This window comes from Prionailurus viverrinus, chromosome C2 (assembly GCF_022837055.1).
Source record: "Prionailurus viverrinus isolate Anna chromosome C2, UM_Priviv_1.0, whole genome shotgun sequence".
NCBI lineage: Eukaryota > Metazoa > Chordata > Mammalia > Carnivora > Felidae > Prionailurus > Prionailurus viverrinus.
The window spans coordinates 2,513,717-2,538,489 of record NC_062569.1 but is presented as its reverse complement, the minus strand read 5'-3'; the positions used below and the strand labels follow the sequence as shown (position 1 = coordinate 2,538,489).

General features: G+C 43.7%; 2 pseudogenes; both read left to right on the top strand.

Moving 5' to 3' along the window:
- The first annotated feature begins 4,264 nt into the window (after positions 1-4,264).
- Positions 4,265-4,983, top strand: LOC125174616 (activated RNA polymerase II transcriptional coactivator p15-like; annotated as a pseudogene).
- An 8,303-nt stretch (positions 4,984-13,286) lies between these two features.
- Positions 13,287-24,445, top strand: LOC125175086 (profilin-1-like; annotated as a pseudogene).
- The last annotated feature ends 328 nt before the right edge of the window (positions 24,446-24,773 follow it).

Sequence of the window (24,773 nt, the reverse complement as noted above, 5' to 3'; positions counted from 1 at the left end):
CAATTCCAGAATCTCAGTATCTTAACGTCGTAGACTCTCCAGGGTCGCTGTCCTCCAAGTAGCGTCTTAGTGATCCAGACTACTTCAATCTTGTAACCCAATTATCCCAACATGAGACACCACTTTCAAAGGGGAAGAGGAAATCTATGGCATCACACAGCAGTTTTTCACTGCCTCAGCCGTCACTTCCACTCACATTTCACTGGCTAGAAGCTCTCACCTGGCCCCATCAAAATGCAGTGGGACTGGGAAGGTTAGTCTTCTTGGTGCCCAGGAAGGAAGGGAGGGCTGGATGTTAAGGAGCACCGGTGATGCATCCCAAGGATGAGTTTCACTGCTTCCGAACTTGCTAGTGGCAACATTGATCTTCCATCTGTGTAATGAAACTCCATAAAATACATTCTTAGAGTACAGTAGCCTCAGTGTAATGTTTTGGGGGGACGTTAAATCAGTAGATTTTCCCCCCTGATGATCTATAGTTCTGGTGGGCCCATCGTCACCCCACCGATTGAACCAGTGGAAATACTTGCATCTTTGGAAGGAGCAAACCCGATGAAAACAGGTTTGAATTTCAAAATAAGCGTTTTTGAAGTCCATATTGAGACAATAGCCTGAAAGTAAGCACTTGTTATTTTGGGAGGAGTCCAGGTTTGGGAGGAAAGAGGCTGATATAAACCAAGCCCATAAGGCCACAAAGGAGAGTGTTTACAATGAATGAATGAAAGAGTAAATAGGACAGGGGTTTGGTGTAAGGAAAGTTCCTGCGCTTCAAGAAAGAGAAGCCCTTTGGGGGCTGAGAGGAAGGGTGAGAGGGTGAAGGGCAGAAGGTAAACGAGATGTCATTACTTCCTTACTCCACACTCTAGGTGTTGCGTAGGTAAGGGACAGGGGCCTCAAGGATAGGAGAGAAGTAGAAACAAACAGACGATGAAATCAAGAGCAGCAAGGATGTCACCGTACGTCTCCTGTGTAAGGAATGGAAAGCAGAAAATGGTGTGGGGCAGGAGCACTGGTGTTTTTTTGCAACATGTAATAGAGAATATTTGTCTCTTTAATCTGTTTGCATATTTAACTTTCCAAAAAACGCAACACGTATGCAAAAAAAGAAAATTACTCATTTTTCACATGTGGGTATGTAAATTTTGTCCACATAGCAGCAAAATTTTTAAAGAGAAATAGGGAAACTATTAAACCTTTTATCTCGAGTTACTCCCTAGGTAAGCCCTCTCTCTCATCCCAGATACTGCTGTTCGTGTTTCCATCAGTGGCCAGTTCTCTGATACCGTCCACAGCTATTTAAATAACTACTGCCCCTTGCCACTAGTGTCTCTCCTAGACGAGAGTCGCTTTACGTGGGTAAGATAACTTCTAAGAATAAAGTATCAGAATTATTTTGAAAAAAATGAATAGAAGTAAGTATTTGGGGAAAGCTGAAAATTATGAGTATCTGAACACTGAGGGCATGTTTCAAGACTCCTATTTTCACTAAAATCCCATCTTTGTTTAAGCATCTCAACTTGAGCAAGGAACACCATCACCCCGTCACCCTGACTTCTCTGTGAATTTGCTTTTACAGCTACACAACAATGTGTGTCTCGTCTGTTCCCTGCAGCGTTCGTTAGCTCTGTTTCAGATTCAGGGAGCAGTCAGTAAGCGTTACTAGGACCTCTTCATGCTAAACAAGCTTGAGTTCCTTGTAAGAAAATCATGCATATACGCAAAGTATGCGTAATTTCTCTCGTCTTTGCTTATTTAATATTTATGACCATGTGTTAAAAAACAAACCTGTAAACTTCATGGTACAAAGCATTTGTAACATTTGGATGATCATACTAAGTCATTCAGCAAGTATCTCTGAGTTCCTGCTGTATGCCAAGCAAAATTTAAATCAAGAGCATTCTGCAGCCAATCGATCAATGCATTGTATATATTTACAGAGGTCTTGATTCTACTCTCACAGGGGATGGTTTATAAGAAGAGAACAGTTAAGGGAAGGCCTAAAAGGGCAGTGGGGCAACAGACCTAAAGAGTAGCCAGCCCAGACTGAAGCAGGAGGATGAAGGCCTCCAGAAGGAAGGTCCCAAAGAGAAAAAAAAAGAAAGAAAGATCGGTGGGATTAGACACAATACCTGATATGATGGAGCTTTCAGAAAAAAGTATATCAGGAAGAAGAAAAGAATGGCAGTGATACTCTAAGAAAAAAGACTGAGCAAGTAAGGAAATACATCGTAGTGCATAGCTTTGTATGCTATTAACAAATTTCACACTCGTAATAAACCCTAATTTGTTTAAGATTTTATTCATAAGAAATCTCTACACCCAACATGGGGCTCAAACTTAACCCCAAGATCAAGACTTGCACGCTCTACCGACTGAGCCAGCCAGGTACCCCTAAACGCTAATTTTTGAAGGTGATGTCCACCATTTTTCTTCCTGGAAAAGTCATTTTCTCTTTGTAATTAACAAGTAATTTGTGGGACTATACTTCGAGACTGTATAACTATATTGTTCCTCCTTAAACATTTTTCCACTGATTTTTTTTCTTGCTTTGATGATTCTTCCCTGAACCTATTATTGCTATGATGATTGCAAAATGGAAATTTTCTTATCCCTCATTCCTCCCGTATTTATTAGTTGGCATTATTCTGTAAGTAAGTTTACAGGAGAGTTTTCTTTTTTTTTCCCATTTATTTACTTATTCATTCAGTTATAAATTTGTTCATATCATCATGGACTCATAGATTATAATCTATTCTATTCCTATCATTATGTATTTTGATACTGTATTTTGTTTAAGATTTGGCCAATGGAAAAAGGAGGTTAGAGTGGGAGAGAGCCAAAGTGTAAGAGACTCTTAAAAACTGAGAACATGGGGCGCCTGGGTGGCGCAGTCGGTTAAGCGTCCGACTTCAGCCAGGTCACGATCTCGCGGTCCATGAGTTCGAGCCCCGCGTCGGGCTCTGGGCTGATGGCTCAGAGCCTGGAGCCTGTTTCCGATTCTGTGTCTCCCTCTCTCTCGGCCCCTCCCCCGTTCATGCTCTGTCTCTTTCTGTCCCAAAAATAAATAAAAACGTTGAAAAAAAAATTTTTTTTTTAATAAAAACTGAGAACAAACTGAGGGTTGGGGGGGGCGGGAGGGTGGGGAGGGTGGGTGATGGGTATTGAGGAGGGCACCTTTTGGGAGGAGCACTGAGTGTTGTATGGAAACCAATTTGAGGGGCGCCTGGGTGGCTCTGTCGGTTGAGCGTCTGACTTCAGCTCAGGTCATGATCTCACAGTCTGTGAGTTCGAGCCCCTGTCAGGCTCTGGGCTGATGGCTCAGAGCCTGGAGCCTGCTTCTGATTTTGTGTCTCCTTCTCTCTCTGCCCCTCCCCCATTCGTGCTGTGTCTCTCTCTGTCTCAAAAAAAAAAATAAATAAAACGTTAAAAAAAAAAAAGAAACCAATTTGACAATAAACTTCATATATTGAAAAAAATAAAAAAAAATAAATTATTACTGATACAGAAAAAAAAAATGATTTGACTAATGGAAACACCATCAGGCTGGCTCCTAGGTTCTTTTACCCCTACGCTTTAACTTTTAAATTTTTAAACAGTATAGAATTTTATTTATTTTTTTTTTAATGTTTATTTATTTTGAGACAGAGAGAGACAGAGCATGAATGGGGGAGGGGCAGAGAGAGAAGGAGACACAGAATCCGAAGCAGGCTCCAGGCTCTGAGCTGTCAGCAAGAGCCTGACTCGGGGCTCAAACTCACGGAGGGTGAGATCATGACCTGAGCCGAAGTCGGACGCCCAACCGACTGAGCCACCCAGGCGCCCCAAACAGTATAGAATTTTAAAGAGAACACCTACATATCCACCACAAGATTCTAACATTAACATCTTATTATGACATGTATCTGTCTTTATCACACATCTAATCATCCCTCTGTCCATCTGTCCATTAATCTATCTTAGTTTTGGGATCTATTTCATAGTACATTGCAAATATCAGAAAGGAAAAGTAGAATAAGTAATCTGATTGGTGAGTGGGTGATGGAAATCAAAAAATATTTAAATGATACCATCAAATGTCATTTAAACCTGACAAACCAAATAGCAGAAGGAAGGAAAAAGGAGACCAAATAATTAAGAAAAAGGCATTAGTAAAAAGGTAACCTTCAAGTGTGTATACACACTTGATCTCAGGGTCGTGATCTCAGATCTTGATCTCAGGGTCGTGAGCTCAACCCCCAAACCCCCACGTTGGGCTCCATGCTGATCTAAAGCTTACCTAAAAAAGAGTTACAAGCAAGCGAGCAGAAGGCTGTTCGGCTGCAAGAGCGGGGCGATACCTAAACCAAAGGAACTTGTTTCTGCAAGCTTTTCTGGCACTGATTCTGACAGTGAGGTTGACAAAAAGTTAAAGCAGGAAAAGCAAGTTACTCCAGAAAAACCTGTAAAGCCGAAGACTGGTGAGACTTGAAGAGCCCTGTCATCCTCTAAGCAGAGCAGCAGCGGAGATGATAACTAGTTTCAGATTGGGAAAACGAGGTATGTCAGTGTTCCAGACTTTAAAGGGAAAGTCCTAATTGATGTTAGAGAATATTGGGTGGATCCGGAAGGTGAAATGAAACCAGGAAGAAAAGGTATTTCTTTAAATCCTGAGCAATGGAGCCAGCTGAAGGAACAGATTTCTGACATTGACGATGCAGCAAGGAAACTGGAAGATCAGAGCCATATAAAACCTGTACTGCTCTAGTTGTTTTAATCTGTCTTTTTACATTGGCTTTTGTTTTCTAAATGTTGTTTTCCAAGCTATTGTATATTTGGATTGCAGAACAATTTGTAAGATGAATACTTTTTTTTAATGTGCATTATTAAAAATGTTCTGAGTGAAGCTAATTGTCAACTTTATTAAGAGGATTGCTTTGTGCCCACCACCTAGTGTAAAATAAAATCAAGTAATACAAAATATAATAAGGTAAAATATATGCATAAACACCAAAAGAAGGGGCACCTGAGTGGCTTAGCCATTTGGGCATCCAACTCTTGATTTCTGCTCAAGTCATGATTGCATGCATGGTATGAGATCAAGCCCCACAGCAGGTCCCAGGCTGGATGTGGAACCTGCTTAAGATTCTGTCTCTCAAGGAAAGAGAGAGAGAGAGAGAAGGAGGGAGGAAGGGAGGAAGGAAGGAAGGAAGGAAGGAAGGAAGGAAGGAGAAAGAAAAGGAAAGAAAGAGAAAAAAAAGGAAAGAAAAGGAAGGAAGAAAGAAAAGAGAAAGAAAAGGAAAGAAAGGGAAGGAAGGAAGGAGGAAAGAAAGAAAGAAGGAAAGAAAAGGAAGAAAGAAAAGGAAAGAAAGGAAAGAAAAAGGAAGGAAGAAAGGAAAGAAAGAGAAAAGGAAAAAAAAGGAAGAAAGAAAGAAAAGGAAAGAAAGGGAAGGAAGGAAGGAAGGAAGGAGGAAGAAAATTAAAAAGAGCAAATAGGCCAAATGGGGAAAAACAGTAAAAATACTGATACACTCAACAAGTAAAGCACTGAAAAGTGTGACAAAATTGAGATTGAACATAACAATCATAGATGTAATTGGGTTTAAATCAACCATTGAAAGGAGAAGACTTTTATGTTGACTCACAAAGGAAAACCTAGATATGATAGATGATAAAATTGGCCACAAATTCTTACCCTCCCTTCATCTGTGACTTTGCCGTGTGCAAAATCTTTCCCATCAAGCTGTGGAGTCTTTTCCTCCAGCCCCTAAGTCTGGGTTGTTGCTGTGAATTGCTTTGGCCAGTGGGGCATCAGCAGTTGGAATGCTGAAGTGACCCTTCAGTCATCAGGGCTGGTCCCTTCGTGCTGCACTTGAAACGCTGTGACTTCTGAGTGTGCAGTTTAGCCTGCTGGATTATGAAAGACACATGGCCCAGTCACTCTCCTAGGCCTAGCCGACAACCAGCTAGCTGTTAGACATGTGAGCAAAGCTATCTCAGAGAATCCAGCCACCGGCCAGTCCCCTTGCTGACCTCAAACACATGAGCAAGCCCAGCAGAGATTAGCTGAGCCAGCCCAGACGACACGCGCCAACCAAACAACAGAATTATGAGCTGAATGGCTCTTGATTTAAGCCACTAAGTTCTGGTATGGTTTATGATGCCTCAAAAGTCACCTAGAAGCGATACACTTAAACGAAGTGATTCAGAAAGGATAAATAAGACTAGACAAAGATACACAAGACAAATGAAACAATAAGAATGCAAAGGTGGTTATCTTGATGTCAGACGATGCAAGCCAAAAAGACTTAAACACGATGGGGGACACTTCATCATACTAAAGGATGACGTTTTCCAGAAAAAAAAATAAATAAAGGTTGCAATTAAAAGTTTTTAATAATTGTGTATCAGACAACCTAAAATTCATGTACCAAATACATATGTACCATACGCCAAATAACAACCACCATCAAAAAAAAAAAAAAAAAAAGTACAAGATTAAATTTGCAAGTAATAATTTCAACTCTTTGGGCCAAATCTAAGGGAAGTAAAAGTAATATTGCCCAGGAATGATCCGAAGAAGATACATTTGGAAGCAAGGTAGATTGATTAAAAGTAATAATGTGGAATGCCTCATTAAGAGAGATGTGGCCTTGGGGAGCCTGGGTGGCTCAGTCGGTTAACCAGCCGACTTTGGCTCAGGTCATGATCTCGCGGTCAGTGAGTTCAAGCCCCGAGTCGGGCTCTGTGCTGACAGCTCAGAGCCTGGAGCCTGTTTCAGATTCTGTGTCTCCCTCTCTCTCTGACCCTCCCCCATTCATGCTCTGTCTCTCTCTGTCCCAAAAATAAATAAACGTTAAAAAAAATTTAAAAAAAAAAAAAAAGAGAGAGTGACGTGGCCTTGCAAATTATAGGGCAGATGAAAAAGTATACTCCACTTTGATGTCAGGCTGTACTCTATGAAAATTAATATTCGTCTTTGGGAGGTGATGATTCAACAGTAACCTCCAGCACCTTTAAGAGAACAAAGTGACTCATCCACAAGTCCCAGAAGTGAGTTCTTTCACCCACTTTGTAGTTTATGTGGGGCCTGGCTAGTCCAAGTTCCCCACGGTCACTCGGACTATGAGAGGACTTCACTGCTCTTACTCCCCAGGGCATTTGTGTCGTGGTTCTCAGGGAGAAGTAATTCTGTCCCCCAGAGAACATTCAGCAGTGTCTGGGACATTTTGGGTTTTAACAACTCGAGGGGGCGGAGGATGACAGGGGAGGGATGCTGCTGGCATCCGGAGGGTAGAGTAGAAGCCAGTGATGCTACCTACACGCACAGTACTGGGCCCCACAGCAAAAACTGACCCAGCCTAAAATGTGAGTAGTCCCGAGGGTGAGATTCACTCTTGGGAAATGTACCGTTCAGAACAGGCTCCGAATTGTGAGGAATATACTGCCGGGAGTACAGTCCAATCCGTTGGAAGGGGTGGGCTGTTTCAAAGAATGAACGAAGACCGGCTTTGAGAGGGGAGAAAGAAGCATTGTTGACAGAGATTGGTGCCTAAAAATGGGGGGCAAGAATTAGGAAATAGAGTATAACAGTGAGCATTGACTTTCATGAGGACCGTTCCGTTAAACTAGGGAGAAAGGCGTTGTCATTCTTTTTGTTGCCCCAATTCTTCCCAAAGGGAGATGGAGGGAACGAGGAACTGGCCCCTCACTCACACCTCTTCTGACCACAGAAAGAGGAAGCTGCATTCTGTCCTGGTGACTGTTTCCAGAAGTTCCAAGCAGTGACCAGCAACATGACAAGTGTTCGGGCAGAGATGAGAGCACCAAAGAGGACTATATGGGTGAAGGGCCGGGTACAGATACAACTAAGGGGTTTAAGATAAGCTTTTTCCGGTAGACCTCAAGGTCCGCCTCCCTCCCTTACGCCCTCACTTTTTCATCCTTCTTTAATATTCTGATCGTCACCTGGCTGTTCTCACTTTGTCTCTCTTTGTCCTTCGTCTCAAGCCTTAAGGGATAGATAAGTGGCTTGAGCCTTCCATCAGAAGTGTAATCCCGTCCTCAAGCCCCAGTAATTCAGAAAAAAAAAAAAAAAAAAAACCACCACAATTCTGGCTTTTGAGAAAAAAGGTTTGCCAGAGGCATCCGAGAAGGAAACATTTTGCTCTTTTTTTTTTTTTTTAATGTTTATTTAGTTTTGAAAGAGAGAGTGCAAGCAGGGGAGGGCGGAGACAGGGAGACAGAGAATCTGAAGCAGGCTCCGTGCAGCCAGCCCCACAGGGCAGAGCCCCACCTGGCAGCCTAACACAGGAACCGCGAGATCGTGACCTAGGCCAAAACTGGACACTCAACCCACTCAGCCAGCCGGGTGCCCCACAACATCTTGCTCCTTTGAGAGAATTTCTGACTGCGACCTTCCTTTCCCCAGACGTGATGAGGGAACATTTCTCCGTATGTCAGAGTTCTTCCTTTCGCACAGTAGAAATGAACTGTGGACACTTTAAACAGAAAAGGAATTCGTTAAAGGATTTCAGGGAGTTGAGAGAGTCTCTGGGAAGGCCCGAGAATCAGGCCTCAGGGGGACACAGCAGACTACACCCTACTGCATAACTGTTCCAGAGTTTTGGAGAAACTGCTGGCCCACTGAGCACAAGTACCACACTGGCAAGGGGTGCTGGGCCCTAGGGTCCCCCCCCCCCCGAGCCTCTGCAACCCTAGCCTGTGCAGCCAGTGCTGCCACCCTTACCTGGAGGATTTCTGCATGGTTCTTGCAGCCTCGTGTCACTAAGTTGCACTTGAATGTCTGGAAGGGCATCGGCAGAGCTGCGAGGGAGGCTGGGAAACAGAATTTCTGGACTCCGTATTGGTGAATTAAGGATTTGCCGATCAAGGAGAACTCCCTGTAGAAAGGTTTTCAAAGTTGCCCTATGGCATAAAGAATGCACGTGTCGGGGCGCCTGGGTGGCGCAGTCGGTTGAGCGTCCGCCTTCAGCCAGGTCACGATCTCGAGGTCCGTGAGTTCGAGCCCCGCGTCAGGCTCTGGGCTGATGGCTCAGAGCCTGGAGCCTGTTTCCGATTCTGTGTCTCCCTCTCTCTCTGCCCCTCCCCCGTTCATGCTCTGTCTCTCTCTGTCCCCAAAATAAATAAACGTTGAAAAAAAAAATTAAAAAAAAAAAAAAGAATGCACGTGTCGACCATACTTGGGGAGTTTTTGGTCACCATCTTGGGACCTTGATGGGGAATCAGCCTTTGGATGAAACTGACCTGCCAGAAGTCAGAGAGGAGAACTCTAAAGACACCGATGACGTCACGGCACTGCTGAATCAAACCAGAGCTAAAGCCCGTCCTGTCTCTGGGATCCGGTCCACCACCCAGCAAATCCCCGTTGTTTGAACCTGTTTGAGTTGGGTTTTGTATTACCTACAAATGAATCCACCTTAAATTAAATAATATATAAACAAAAAAAGGTTGGAAAACGTTCATGAATTTTTAGCAGTCTTGACAATTTTATCCTGCTCTTTATTAACCTGTTAGATGAAAAGTAGCATCTCTCTATGTTTTTAATCGTCATGTTTAACAAATTGTTTATGAATGAAATAAAAACTCTTTTTAAGTGTGAGTTATTTCTGTTGTTTCTGTTAGCTGCTTGTTTTTAGCCTTTTGCCATTTTTCTATTGGGTTACCCATTTCTTATTGACTTGTAAGTGCTCATAGTGTGTATATATATATATAGTATATATATATAGTGTGTATATATATATATATATATAGTGTGTGTATATATATGTGTGTGTGTGTGTGTGTGTGTGTGTGTATATATATATATATACTATAGGTTCTACTACGTATGTATTTAACGGGTATACATAGTACATCATATGTACTGTATGTTTCTGTCCTTCCATGGTAGGCTCAGGAAGAGAACCCAAAGGATTAGCCTTGCTTATAGTTGGCTTTAAGAATGAAACATGGAGGGGCGCCTGGGTGGCTCAGTCGGTTAAGCATCCGACTTCAGCTCAGGTCATGATCTCACGGTTTGTGAGTTGGAACCCCCTGTGGGGCTCTGTGCTGACAGCTCGGAGCCTGGAGCCTGCTTTGGATTCTGTGTCTCCCTCTCTCTCTGCCCACCCACCCCCACTCACGCTCTGTCTCTCTCTATCAAAAAATGAATAAACATTAAAAAAAATTAAAAAAGAATGAAACATGGACAATTTAATAAAGTTGCAAGATACAAAATTATAAAAATCAATTGCATTCCTATACACTATTGGAACTATTGGAGAGAAATTAAGAAAGCAATCTCATTGACAATAGTATCAAAAATAATAAAATACTTAGGAATAAATTTAACCAAGGAGATGAAAAAGCTACACACTCAAAACTATAAAACACCAATGAAAGACAGTAAAGAAGACATGCAAGAATGTAAAGCTAGCCTGTGTTCATGGATTAGAAGAGTTGTATCATTAAAATATCCATAATGCCCAGAGCCATCTATAGATTTAATGCAATCTATCAAAATTCCAATGGCATTTTTTACAGAAATAGAAAAAATAATCCTAAAATTCATATGAAATTACAAAAGACTCCAAATAGCCCCCAAAATCTGGAGAATGAACAAAGCTGGAGGCTTTCTTTCTTTCTTTCTCTCTTTTCTTTTTCTTTTTTTAAATGTTTTTATTTATTTTTGAAGGAGACAGAGAGACAGAGCATGAGTGGGGGAGGGTCAGAGAGAGAGGGAGACACAGAATTCAAAGCAGGCTCCAGGCTCTAAGCTGTCAGCACAGAGCCCGATGTGGGGCTCGAACCCACAAACTGTGAGATCATGACCTGAGCCGAAGCCCGATGCTCAACCGACTGAGCCACCCAGGCGCCCCTCTTTTCTTTTCTTTTAAGAGATAGAGGGAGGGAGAGAGAGAATCCTTAGAAAGCTCCACCTCGGTGCCCAATTACAGGGTCTTGATCTCCAGCCCATGAGATCGTGACCTGAGCTGAAATCAAGAGTCAGTTGCTTAACCAACTGAGCCACCCAGGCGCCCCTGGAGGCATCACTGTTTCTGATTTAAAGCTATATTACAAAACTATAGCAATCAAATCCGTGTAGTATTGGCATAAATACCAGATACATAGATCAATGGAACATAATAGAGAGCACAGAAATAAATCTGTTTGCATTTGGTCAACTAATTTTTGACAAAGGAGCCAAGAATATATAATGAGGAAAGGATAGTCCCATCAATAAATGGTGTTGGGAAAATCATATATCCACCTGCAAAAGAATGAAACTAGATCCCTATCTTAGACTATACAAAAACATCAACTCAAAACGGATTGAAGACTTGAATTTAAGACCGGAAACCATAGGGGGCGCCTGGGTGGCTCAGTTGGTTGGGCGTCCGACTTCGGCTCAGGTCACGATCTCACGGTCCGTGCGTTGGAGCCCCGCGTCGGGCTCTGTGCTGACAGCTCAGAGCGTGGAGCCTGCTTCGGATTCTGTGTCTCCCTCTCTCTCTGACCCTCCCCCATTCATGCTCTGTCTCTCTCTGTCTCAAAAATAAATAAATGTTAAAAAAAAAAAAAAAAGACTGGAAACCATAAAACTCTTAGAAGAAAACATAGGAGATAAGCTCCTTGATGTTGGTCTTGGTGATCATTTTTTGGACAGGACACCAAGAGCAAAGGCAACAGAAGCAAAAATAAAGAAGTGAGACTATATCAAACTAAAAAGCACAGAATAAGAAACCATCAACAAAACTAAAAGGCAACCTTTGGAATGGGAGAAAATATTTACAAACCATATGTCCAATAAGGGCTAATATCCAAAATATATAAGGAACTCATCAACTCAATGGCAAAAACAAACAAGCAAAACAGATAACTCAATAAAAAAAAAAAAAAAACAGGGGCGCCTGGGTGGCGCAGTCGGTTAAGCGTCCGACTTCAGCCAGGTCACGATCTCGCGGTCCGTGAGTTCGAGCCCCGCGTCGGGCTCTGGGCTGATGGCTCAGAGCCTGGAGCCTGTTTCTGATTCTGTGTCTCCCTCTCTCTCTGCCCCTCCCCCGTTCATGCTCTGTCTCTCTCTGTCCCAAAAATAAATAAAAACGTTGAAAAAAAAATTTAAAAAAAAAAAAAAAACAAAACAGGCAGAAGACCTGAATAGACATTTTCCCAAAGAAAACATACAAATGGCCAATGGGCACATGTAAAGATGCTCACTAATCATCAGGGAAATGCAAATCAAAACTACAGTGAGATATCGTCCCATACCTGTTAGAACAGCTATTGTCAAAAAGACAAGGGGCGCCTGGGTGGCGCAGTCGGTTAAGCGTCCGACTTCAGCCAGGTCACGATCTCGCGGTCTGGGAGTTCGAGCCCCGCGTCAGGCTCTGGGCTGATGGCTCAGAGCCTGGAGCCTGTTTCCGATTCTGTGTGTCCCTCTCTCTCTCTGCCCCTCCCCCGTTCATGCTCTGTCTCTCTCTGTCCCAAAAATAAATAAACGTTGAAAAAAAATTTAAAAAAAAAAAAAAAAAAAGAAAAAAAAAAAAAAAGACAAGAAATACTAAATGCTAGCAAGGATGTGGAGAAAAGGCAACCCTTGCACATTTGTTGGAGGTATAAACTGGTACAGCCACTCTGGAAAACCAAATGAAGTTTCATCAAGAAGTTAGAAGTAGAACTACCCTGTGATCCAGCAATCCTACTTTTGGGCGTGTGTGCAAAGTAACAAAATCATCAGCTCAAAGAGGTGTCTGTACCCCAATAGTCATCGCAGCATGGTATGGAAACAACCTAAGCGTCTAGTATTTTATGCCCTATAATGTTTATAAATACCTTTTTCTGTGTATATTTTATATTTATAAAATAAATATATATTATATATTTAAATAAGATAATATATAATATATTTAATTATATTTTATATATATATACATATATATGTATATATATATTCAGCCATAAAAAGAAGGTAACCCTGCCATATGCAACAACATGAGTGAACATGGAAGGCATCACCCTAAGTGAAATAAACCAGACAGAGGAGGACAAACACTGCATTGTATCACTTATGTGTGGACTCAGGAAAAAAATTAAAAAGCAAAACGCATAGAAACATAGTAGAATAGTGGTTGCCAGAGGCTGGGAAGGGGGGAGATAGGGCAGCTTGGCAAAGGGCACAAACTTTCCCTTACGAGAGGAACAAGGTCCGAGGATCTACCGATGGCACGATGCCTATAGTTGAAACTACCGAGTTATGTAGTTGAAATCTGCTGAGAGAACGTAGGTGTTCTCACACTGACACAAAAGCGATGGAAGGTGGGGATCCTTTCGCAACGTATAAAGCCTCACACTGAACACCTCCCAGAAGCCTCCAGAAGTCTTCGGGAAACTTTGCAAACCTTCTCCCAGCAAACTCCTGTGCCAAAGAACAGGACAAGAGGAGCAGCCTCGACCACCCCCCAGGGTGCCAGCTCCACCCTTCCCCTGCTTCCCTTGCTCCGCCTAATTGAAAGGAATCCTCCTTCCAGAACAAAGGAGTAGTGGGAGACCTCGGCTAACAGAGATACAGCTGTCCGTTTGTTTTCTAAGTTTGCGTACTTATTGTTTTTAGTAGTCCCTGCACAAAATGTAGAGGGGCTCGAACTCGCAACCCGGAGATCACAAGTTGCATGCTCTTCCGACTGAGCCAGCCAGGTGCCCCACGGCTGTTAATTTTAAATGGTAGTTTCTCTACTAATTAAAACAAAATTCTACCTTGCTGAGCGGCTTATTATATACAAAAATGGGATTTCAGGGGCGGTGTGAGGGCTGTGGCTCAACGAGCAGAGCCGGTCTGTAGGGGTAGGGCAGTCCCGAGCTCTCAGCCTCCCCCCCTGCCAGCCGGAGCCCCCCAGCCCAGCGAGAGCCCCGCCCGGGGGGCCCCAGCAGCAGCACCAAGGTGGGTGAACACCCACATCCAAGACCTCACCGCAGGCGGCACCAGTCAGGACAAGGCCATCGTGGGCTATGAGGAGTCGCCCTCGGTCTGGGCCACCGTCCCGGGAAAACCAAACATCCGTCAACACCATGCCAGCTGAGACTGGTGTCCCGGTTGGCCAGGACCAGTCAGGTTTTGTCGTGAATAGGCTGACACCCGGGAGCCAGAAATGTTCTTTTAATCTGGACTCGCTGCTGCAGGACAGGGGACTTACCGTGGGTTTTCATACCAGGACCACCTGCACAACTCCACTTTCAACGTCACTGTCACCGTGACTTCCAAGACGCCCATCCTGCTGAGGGGCAAGGGTGTCCAGGGTGGTGCGATCGACAAGAAATGTTAGGAAATGGCCTCCCACGCGTCAGCATTCCCGGTACTGACCTCGTCTGTCCGTCTCCCTGCCCCACCTCTCCCTACTGCCTTTTCACCCCTCTCCTCCCCATACACAGGCACCGTTTTTATTTGGGGAGCCATTACCCCACATGAGCCGGGGGCTGGGGCTGGATGGACGGACACCTCCCCCTACCCATACCCCTCCTCCGTGCGGTTGGAAAACTGTTTTCTTTTGTTTTTCCTGAATAGAAAAGGTCCTACTAACAAAAAAACACAAACAAAATGGGATTTTCCCACACATACTGTCTTAAGTTTGTTTTCTTTACTTACTTGAGGCATTATCCAGTGGATAAGAATGTCTGGAATCCCAGTGTCTTAGTCTGCCTCAGCTGCTATGACAAAAATACCATAGACTGGGGATTAAACAACGATGTATTCCTCACAGTTCTTTTCTTCTTTTAATGTGCATTTATTTTTGAGAGAGAGAGAGGCAGACTCCAAGTGAGGGAGAGGCAGAGGCAGAATCTGAAGCAGGCTCCAGGCTCTGAGCTGTCCGCGCAGAGCCCTACGCCAATGCGGGGCTCAAACCCACGGACCGTGAGATCATGACCTGAGCCGAAGTCGGACACTTAACGGACTGAGCCACCCAGGCGCCCCGATTCTTCACAGTCCTGAGGGCTGGAAAGTCCCACACTGAGGTGCCGACATATTTCGTACTTGGCGAGAGCCCTCTTCCTAGTTTGCAGACGGCCGTCTCATATCCTCACATGGTGGGGAGGAGACAGAAGCAAGTCTCCTGAGTCTCTTCTTATAAAGGCACTACTCCCATCATGATCTGTTCCTTCCCCAAAGCACCACCTCCAAATACCCTCACGTTGGGGATTAGGGTTTCAACATATGAACGTCGGCACAAACGTGTCGGTGGCCAACAAACTTTGAATTCCAACTTCAACATCTATTATCTGTGTGACCTTGGGCCGTTTGTTCAACATCTCCAAGCGTCTCTCTTCACATCTAAAGGTAAGTAATACTACCTACCCCAAAGGTTTACTGCAGAAATTAAATAAAATATATTGGATACTTGACAGGTTACCTGGCGCACAGTAAGTACTCAATGCTAGCTGCTATTGCTCTAATTATTATTTTATTGTCATTGCTTAAAGCCTTTCTTTGTATCCTCTCAAAGCCTGGAAGGAGAAATAGTTCATCCCTAGAAAGAAATCAACCCTACCGGTAACAAAGCATAGAGTCCAGAGAATTATTTTTTAAAACGTTTTCTTTTCCACCAAATCTCACTTCAGTTCCCCATGAGTCAGCTTCTTAACAATACTAGCCACTTTTTAGACCATAATTTTTATGCCATAGCTTTTTTTAAGTTTATTTATTTATTTATTTTTGGGAGAGAGAGAGAAGGAGCATGAGAGCAGGGAAGGCACAGAGGGAGAGGAAGACAGAAACTTCCAAGCAGGCACAGAGATGCTGAGAGCAGTCACTGCTCAGAGACTGACATGGGACTCGAACTCAAGAGCCATGAGATCATGACCTGAGCTGAAGTCAGACGCTGAACCAACTGAGCCACCCAGGTGCCCCAGGACATAACCATTTTTTACAGTTTTTGATCTGACTTGCAAAATTACGCCCCATCCAGAAGAATGTATGCCTTTACATTTCTATCAACGGTGTATAAAAGTGGTGAAAACTTAACCAACATTGGCTGTATTTTTTTTTAATCTTCACCAATTGAAAAAGTGAAAAATAATTTCTCACAGTTTTAATTTGCATGTATTTTCTTTCTAGGAAGGCTACGGGGTTTTTCATGTCTCCCACCCATTATTGTATTCGTTTGTGCATTACTGGTTTTAGTTTTTCTTTTGAAGAATTTGAGTTTTTTCATATTGATTTGTAAGAGTTTCTAAGTATATATTTATATTATAATGATAATAGTCTTATTCCCCAGTTTGTTTTTTTTTTTTTTTGCCTTCAAAATTGATTTATGGAGCTTAAAAGCACCAGGTTTCTGACATACAGAATTTTATACAGTTAGAGCCCCAAGCATTGTGAAGTGATGGAACATTAAAAACAAAGAGTTTTTACAAACAAAATATTTTTTTTACAAACAAATATTTTTGTATTTGTTTTGTATTTGTACAAATATTGTTTGTAAAACAAATATTTGCTTTACAAACAAAATATTCTGAGTGTCTGGGGGTGGGGGCAGGGGGAAGGTCACATATAAGAAATCATAATAAAAATGACTCTGGGCTTCTCAACAGCGTTTGAAGAAAGAAGACAGTGGAAAAATGTCTTCAGTGTGTTGAAGGGAGAGGACTTCCAACCTAGAATGATATGATCAGCCAAGCAATCAATGTGAAGAATGAATATAGACATTTCAAGACTTGTAAGATCTGAAAAGAACCACCACCTGTGTTAGTTTTCTATTGCTGCTGTAGCGTATTGTCACAAATTTAGTGGCTTAAAACAACTCGACGTTATTCTCTTACAGTTCCAGAGATCAGAATTCCCAAATAAAAGCATTGGCAGGGCTGTCCTTCCAGAGTCTCTGGGGGAGAATCAGGCCCTCAACTTCCCTAGCTTCTAGAGACTGCGGCATTTCTTGGCTTGCGGCCCCTTCCTCCATCTATAGAACCAACACTTTCTCTCTCTTTCTCTCTCTCATACCTCCTACCTCCCTTTTAATTACCTACCTCCTATAATTACATGGGAGCCACCTGGATAACCCAGAACAGCCTCCCTATTCTAAGATCCTTAATTTACTCAGATCTGCAGTCTCTTTTGTCACTGAAAGATATAGATTTACAAGTTTCAGAGATTAGAATGCGGACATCTTTGGGGAGCCATTATTCTGTGTGCTACACTACCCGGTTACCTTGTTTCCACTAAAACGTAGGAATAATCTGAGAAAGAGTGCTGAAATAGGAGATTCCTCACAGGACAGCAAATAGTGAAGTCATAACGTCCGAATAACAACTGAAAAGCCATCCTGATTGTGATGGTGTGATTTGAGAGACGGGCATGTCAGCTCTGGTCCTCAGTATGTCTCTGCCAGTGTCATTTATTTTTAACTTGATGGAACTATTAGAGGATCTGCTTCACCAAAACAGGGAATACATTTACATGTGTAAACACAGACTACAGACCCAGGAAACTTAACTGAGAAGAAAATCAAAGGGAAATCCAAAGCTGACATCAAAAGAAATTCCTAGGATTATGGTTGCACAGAGGGTCTACAGAGTAACCACCAGGGACGGAAAGGGAAAGAGGTATACAGGAAAAAAAAAAAAAAAAGATGTTTCCCCAAAGGTTGAAAGCAATAGATTTCAAGGCAATCAACATATATTTTTTTATTGAGGAAAAAATTAAGGACTTCAGCTTTTGGTAATAGCACAACTAGGTGGTTCAGAACAACCCTGCCACCAAAGACAAAGAAAACAACTGGATAGAATATTTAAATAAAACTCCTTGGAGCGCCTGGGCGGCTCAGTCCATTAAACATCTGACTCTTGGTTTTGGCTCAGGTCATGACCTCATGGTTCCCGAGATGGAGCCCGGGGTCAGGATCAGCACGGAGCCTGCTTGGGATCCTCTCTCCCTCTCTCTCTGCCCCTCCCCTACTTGCACTCTCTCTATCTCAAAATAAAAATAAATAAATAAATAAAATAAATAAAGGAAGCACACTTGATCCTGTCGCAAACACACTTAGCACACATTGAACCACCAAAGACCTTATTGACAGGTTTTTTCATTTTATTTTATTTCCTTCATTTTTTTAATGTTTTTATTTATTTTTGAGACAGAGAGAGACAGAGCATGAGCAGGGGAGGGGCAGAGAGAAAGAGGGAGACACAGAATCCGAAGCGGGCTCCAGGCTCCGAGCCGTCAGCACAGAGCCCGATGCGGGGCTCGAACTCACGGAGTGTGAGATCATGAACTGAGCCGAAGTCGGACACCCAACCGACTGAGCCACCCAGGCGCCCCAGGTTTTTTCATTTTAGACAACCTCAAAATAACTGAGGGTCTCACAAGGCATGAACTCCTCCAAGTCGGTCTGGGCAGCACACCCCATGGGGATTCGGGTGCTTTCCCAATCTTCTTGATAGGAAGGTAAATGACTCCATTACCAGCGGTTTGGGACAGCCTAGTTTTGTTAGAGGCTATTCTGTAGGACAACCCACAACCAGATGTCAAATGCTGGATCATTCTGAATGCTGATAGAATGCCGTCCCTGGAAGAGGGCTCCACTTGAAACTTCTCAAACCCAAACCCAATTTGGTAACATTTGAAGCTCTGGCGTGTTTTAGTCCGTAGCCTCCATGTTGCAGACTCTCTCTCTCTCTCTCTCTCTCTCTCTCTCTCTCTCTCTCCCCTCCTTCTCCTCCTCCCCCTCCCCCGCCCCCAAGTAAGAGTATAGGCACTCCAGTGGATGTTTAGAATCCTCATTAGCTGGGGCCGGTGTATTAAAGGTCTGATAGCATTTTTCAAATGCTATCATTTGAAAAGCAAGTCCGGCTCTTGAATATTCCCCTAAATACCCTACCTTTCCTAGTTTTTTCATAAATGTGTTTTAATATTACCCTCATATGTAGTGTGTGCTGTTTCCAATCTCCAAATGTTTCTATCATTTGGGCCTATGACTAGACTGATATTTTTCTGCCTTCAGAGAACTAAATTATACCTAGAAATTTTACTCTAGTGTGGGGTCCTTGTACCTACCTGGCTCGATGGTCCATCTTGCTACCGTAAGAAATTCAATTAACGGTTTTGACCCTAGTCTGTTCTTCCAAGTTATCACCATAAATAGGAACGTCATCAAATAGGAAATATTGGTGTGTGTGTCTGTTGTATTTTTAGGAGAACCGTAGGATGTCGTGTTAGAAATTGTGGCTTATTACTGGGCTGTTAAGGTGTCCTTGAGGCAACCTCGTAAACCCACGTTGTCTGCCTTCCCATGTGATTAGTCATGGGTTGGCTCTTCTCATCAACCACAACAGCAAACAGCATGTCAGAGAAGTCTATCACTGTTGCAGGATGATTTTTGCCATGATACTTGGGATTCATTGTCTCGCTCCTTCGAAGAATGAACAGGTGGACATAAAATGAGCAGCAGGCAGAAGTTTATTAGGGTGTAAGATTAGAAAGTAAGAATAGGGGCGCCTGGGTGGCTCAGTCGGTTGGGTGTCAGACTTCAGCTGAGGTCATGATCTCACAGTTCGTGAGCTCAAGCCCCGCGTCGGGCTCTGGGCTGACAGCTCGGAGCCTAGAGCCTGCTTTGGATTCTGTGTCTGCCTCTCTCTCTGCCACTCCCCCACTCGTGCTCTGTCTCCCAATATCTCTCAAAAATGAAGAAACATTAAAAAAAAAATTAAAAAAAAAAAAAGCAAGAAGAGTAGGAAAGCTCTTTTGAATGCCCAGGACATTAACCAAGGGCCCTTGTTTTACAAGGTTTTGGGTAGCCCACCCCTCACCCCTCACCCCTTAGCCCCCCCCCCCCCCTTCCCTCTCAGGTCCTACCCTTATTGGCCTGGTAGCTCGAGGTGCTGGCTGGTCCATCCCTGATTGGCTCAATTCCATGACGAGAGGTGGCCTAAGACCACTCTTAGGTCTTTTGTCAAATTCCTGAGGGAAACCTCAGGGGGAGTAGGTGGGGCCTGTTACATTCTGAAGAGGAACCTTAAGCCTGAGGGGGTTTCCTGTGTTCAGACCTACTCCCAGCACTGTTCCAAAATAGGTGTTTTTCCCCACCTGGGACCTCAGCTCCTATCCTTTCCCTCTCTATTTTATCCTATCTTTTCCTATCATATCACCCTGTAGTAAGTTCCAGATCCAGCGGTGATCTTGGTTATGATAGCACCTGCACCCGGGGGTACTCCTCCAATTTGGGGAGAGCATTTGTTTAAAATCATATAAGCTACTGTCAACCAATAGGACCCATCTGGCTTTTTCACAGGCCAGCCGGGTTGTTCTATGGGGAAGTTGTAGGCACACTACTTTTTTCCTTAATTTAAATATGTCCTATTACATGCTTTCCAAGGATGTTTCCTAAATTGGGACCTCTAAGGCGTTTAGCCTTAATGGAGCTCTGTCATCAATTGTTAGGAATCAAATCTGTCACTAAATACCTCTCAGTCCTTTAGGTATTTCATTTTTATTGGTAAAATGTTCTAAATCAGTAGGATATCCTGTGTCATTGTTACTTGGGCCCCGTATCTAACGGCATAGTGGTATAAGCAGGAATTTTATTTACAAGAGGGTTTTCTATTGATACGGTTACTGTAACACGGACGGATGTTTCTGGCTTTAGCCAGGAGACACAGACGCTGAGTCCCTTTGAGGGTCCCCTGGGGTTTTCTCTCCTTCGGTTATTGGTGACTTATCTGTTAGTGGGATTTGGCTTTATAAAGGGGTTAGTATTTACAGTAAATGGATTGCTGGGTTGGCAGGTGTTTCTTTTTTCTTTAGGCCTATTTACATTAAAAGATTGGTTGTTTCTATTTCTCTGCCACTGTAAGCAGTTTCTGGGGTTTCTACTGGGTTTGTCTTTTCATAATTTGTTTCGCAAGGTGGTGTCCTAGATGGTTTCGCCTGACGGTAGCACCTTGTGGCCTCAGGTCTGTGTGGTCTAAGGTGATTGCCACGGTCTATGTACATTCGGTGGAGGCCTGTTATCTTTATGTACACAAATGGAATCTTGACTTATTTCCTCAGCTGTTCTTGTCAGTCACTTCTATGTTTCTATGGCCTGTAAATACAGTACAGAAGACTGCAGTACATTTAGACTGCCTTTTAAAAACTGTTCTGTCCCTTCTGCAGGTAGCGGTGAATGTGTCTGTCCCTGTCGTAATAGTTAATAGTCCTAATTTCATTATTATAGTACTACTCCTCCTGGTGTTTTCCATGGAGGTATTTTAAGGTATGATATGTGAAGTGTAGGCCATCGTCCTGTCCACTTTGTTGCTATTGGTCAAGTAAAACCCTTTGAAATTAGTATTATTTTCTCCCGATGATCTAAGGTGTTAAGTTTTAACATCAGTGGTAAGGGGCCCAAGATGTAGTTTCTGCTTCTGGAGGATCAAATTCTCTCCTCCTCTGGTCCATAAATCTAACAGGCTTGGGGTTTCTGTGTCCAGATCAGTTTGCTGGAATTCTGTTCGAATTTCCTGTCATTTCTGGGCTGGCGTAGGTTCTCACTTTGGGGACTGACTAGATACGGTTTTATCTACAGGCATACCTGAGAGGTAGCGTGGGTTCCATTCCATATCACTGCAATAAAGCAAATATCACAGTAAAGGTAGTCAAAAGAATCTATGGCTTCCCAGTGCATATAACAGATTTGTTTACGCTATATTGCGGCCTATGCAAGAGCATGATATCCAAAGAAACAGTCTACATACCTTTACTGCCAAAAAACAAGAAAAATGCTGCAGAGCATCTGAGTTCCCAGTGAGTCACAATCTTTTTGCTGGTGGAGGATCCCGTCTCAGTGCTGATGGCTGCTGACTGATCGGGGTGGTGCTCGCCGAAGGCCGGGAGGCTGTGGCAATTTCTTAAACTAAGACAACAGGGGAGTGTGCCACGACCTTCCACAAATGACTTCTCCATAGCACGGGACGCTGCTTGATAGCACTTTACCCACAATTTTGAACTCCTTTCAAAATTGGAGTCCATCCCCCCAAACCCTGTCACTGCTTTATCAACCAAGCCTCTGTGATAGTCTCAATCCCTTGCTGTCATTTCAACAGTGTTCACGGCATCTCTTCACCAGGAGAGGATCCCATCTCAAGAAACCGCTTTCTTGGCTCATCCATCAGAAGCAACGCCTCATCGGCTCAAGTTTTATCATGAGATTGCAGGCAGGAAGTCAGTCCTGTCTTCAGGCTCCATTTCTTTCTTCTTCTTCTCTTTCTTTCTTTGTAATTTACATCCATGTTAGTCAGCGTATAATGCAATAATGATTTCACGAGTAGAATCCAATGATTCATCCCCTACCTATAACACCCAGTGCTCATCCCAACAAGTGTCCTCCTCTTTTCTTTTTTATTAAAAAAAATTTTTTAATGTTTATTTATTCTTTTTTTTAAAATTTTTTTTAACGTTTATTTATTTTTGAGACAGAGAGAGACAGAGCATGAACGGGAGAGGGGCAGAGAGAGAGGGAGACACAGAATCGGAAGCAGGCTCCAGGCTCTGAGCCATCAGCCCAGAGCCCGACACGGGGCTCGAACTCACAGAGTGTGAGATCGTGACCTGAGCTGAAGTCGGACGCTTAACCGACTGCGCCACCCAGGCGCCCCAATGTTTATTTATTCTTGAGAGAGAGACAGAATGTGAGTTGAGGAGAGGCAGAGAGAGACAGAGGGAGACACAGAATCCGAAGCAGGCTCCAGGCTCCAAGCTGTCAGCACAGAGCCTGACGTGGGACGTGAACTCACAAACCGCAAGATCATCACCTGAGCCGAAGTCAGATGCTTAACCCACTGAGCCACCATGTGCCCTACCAACAAGTGTCTTCCTTAATGCCCCTTGCCCATTTAGCCCATACCCCCACCAAAAACCCCTCCAGCAACCCTCAGTTTATTCTCTGTATTTAAGAGTCTTTTATGTTTTGTCCCCCTCCCTGTTTTTATGTGATTTTGGCTTCCTTTCCCTTAATGTTCATCTGTTTTGTATCTTAAATTCCACGTATGAGTGAAGTCATATGATATTTGTCTTTCTCAGACTGGCTAATTTCGCTTAGCATAATACACTCTAGTTCCATCCATGCTATTGCAAATGGCAAGATTTCATCCTTTTTGGTTGCCGAGTAACACTCCACTGTATATATATACCACATCTTCTTTATCCGTTCATCCATCGATGGACATTTGGGCTCTTTCCACACTTTGGCTATTGTGGATAGTGCTGCTATCAACATGGGGGTGCATGTGTCCCTTCGAAAGAGCACACCTGTATCCCTTGGATAAATGCCTAGTAGTGCAATTGCTGGGCCCGTAGGGTAGTTCTATTTTTAGTTGTTTGAGGAACTTCCATCCTGTTTTCCAGAGTGGCTGCACCAGCTTGCATTCCCACCAGCAGTGCAAAAGGGCCCCTCTCAGGCTCCAGTTCTAATTCTAGTTCTTTTGCTGTTTCCACCACAACTGCAGTCATGTCCTCCGCTGAAGTCTTGAATTCCTCAAAGTCACCCCTGCGGGTTAGAATCAACTTCTTCCAAGCTCTTTGTTTGTGTTGATATTTTGACCTCTTCCCACGAATCACGAATGTTCTTAGTGGCATTAAAAAAAAAAAAAAAAGGTGAATCCTGCGGCACCTGGCTGGCTCAGTCTGTAGAGCACGTGACTCCTGATCTCAGGGTCATGAGTTCAAGCCCCATGTTGGGCCTAGAGCTTACTTTAGAACAAAACAAAACAACAACAAAAAAACGGTGAATCCTTTCCAGTTTACTTTACCCTGGTCCATCAGAGGAATCACTATGGCGACTCTGGCAAGCTACAACATGTGTTACTTTTTTTTTTTTTAATTTCTTTAATGTTTATTTATTATTGAGAGATGGAGAGAGACAGAGCATGAGCAGGGGAGGGGCAGAGAGAGGAGGAGACACAGAATCCGAAGCAGGCTCCAGGCTCCGAGCTGTCAGCACAGAGCCCGACGCGGGGCTCGAAGTCACAAACCGCGAGATCATGACCTGAGCCGAAGTCGGACGCTCAACCGACTGAGCCACCCAGGCGCCCCAACATGTATTACTTAAATAAGAAAACTTGAAAGTCAGAATTACTCCTTTTTCCATGGCCTGCAGAAGGGACGTTGTGTTAGCTAGCAGGCAAGAAAAAAATTAAAATCTCTTGCTATGCCTCCATCAGAACTCTTGGGTGACCAGGTACACTGTCAAGGAGCATTGCGAAATAAATCCTTCCTGCAGAGCAGTTCTCAACAGTAGGCTTCAAATCTTCAACCAATCAGATTGTACGCAGATGTACCGTCATCTAGGCTTTGTTGCCCCATTTCTACGGCACAGGCGGTGTGGCTGAGCGTCATTCTCCAGGGCCGCAGAATTTTCAGGATGGTGAGCGGGCGCTGCCTTCCACTTACAGTCACCAGCTGCATCAGCCCCTAGCAGGAGAGTCGGCGCGTCCTCTGAGGCTGTGAGGCCCAGCCCTGCCTGCTAGATCCATCTCTGGGTCCCTTGCTACAGCTCCACCTCAGCACCCGCTGCTTCCCTCCTTGCACTCTGAGGTTATGGACTCCACTCGCTTCCTTAAACCTCATGGACCTCCCTCTGCCGGCTGCAGACTTCCCTTCTGCGGCTTCCTCACCTCTCTCGGCCTTCCTAGAATCGAAGAGAGTTGAAGCCTTGCTCCGGATGAGGCTTTGGCTTAAGGGAAGGTTGTGGCTGCTTTGATATCTTGTCCAGACCGCTGGCAATTTCTCTCCGCGTCAGCAGTTCGGCTGTCTCACTTTCTTAGCGTGTGTGTTC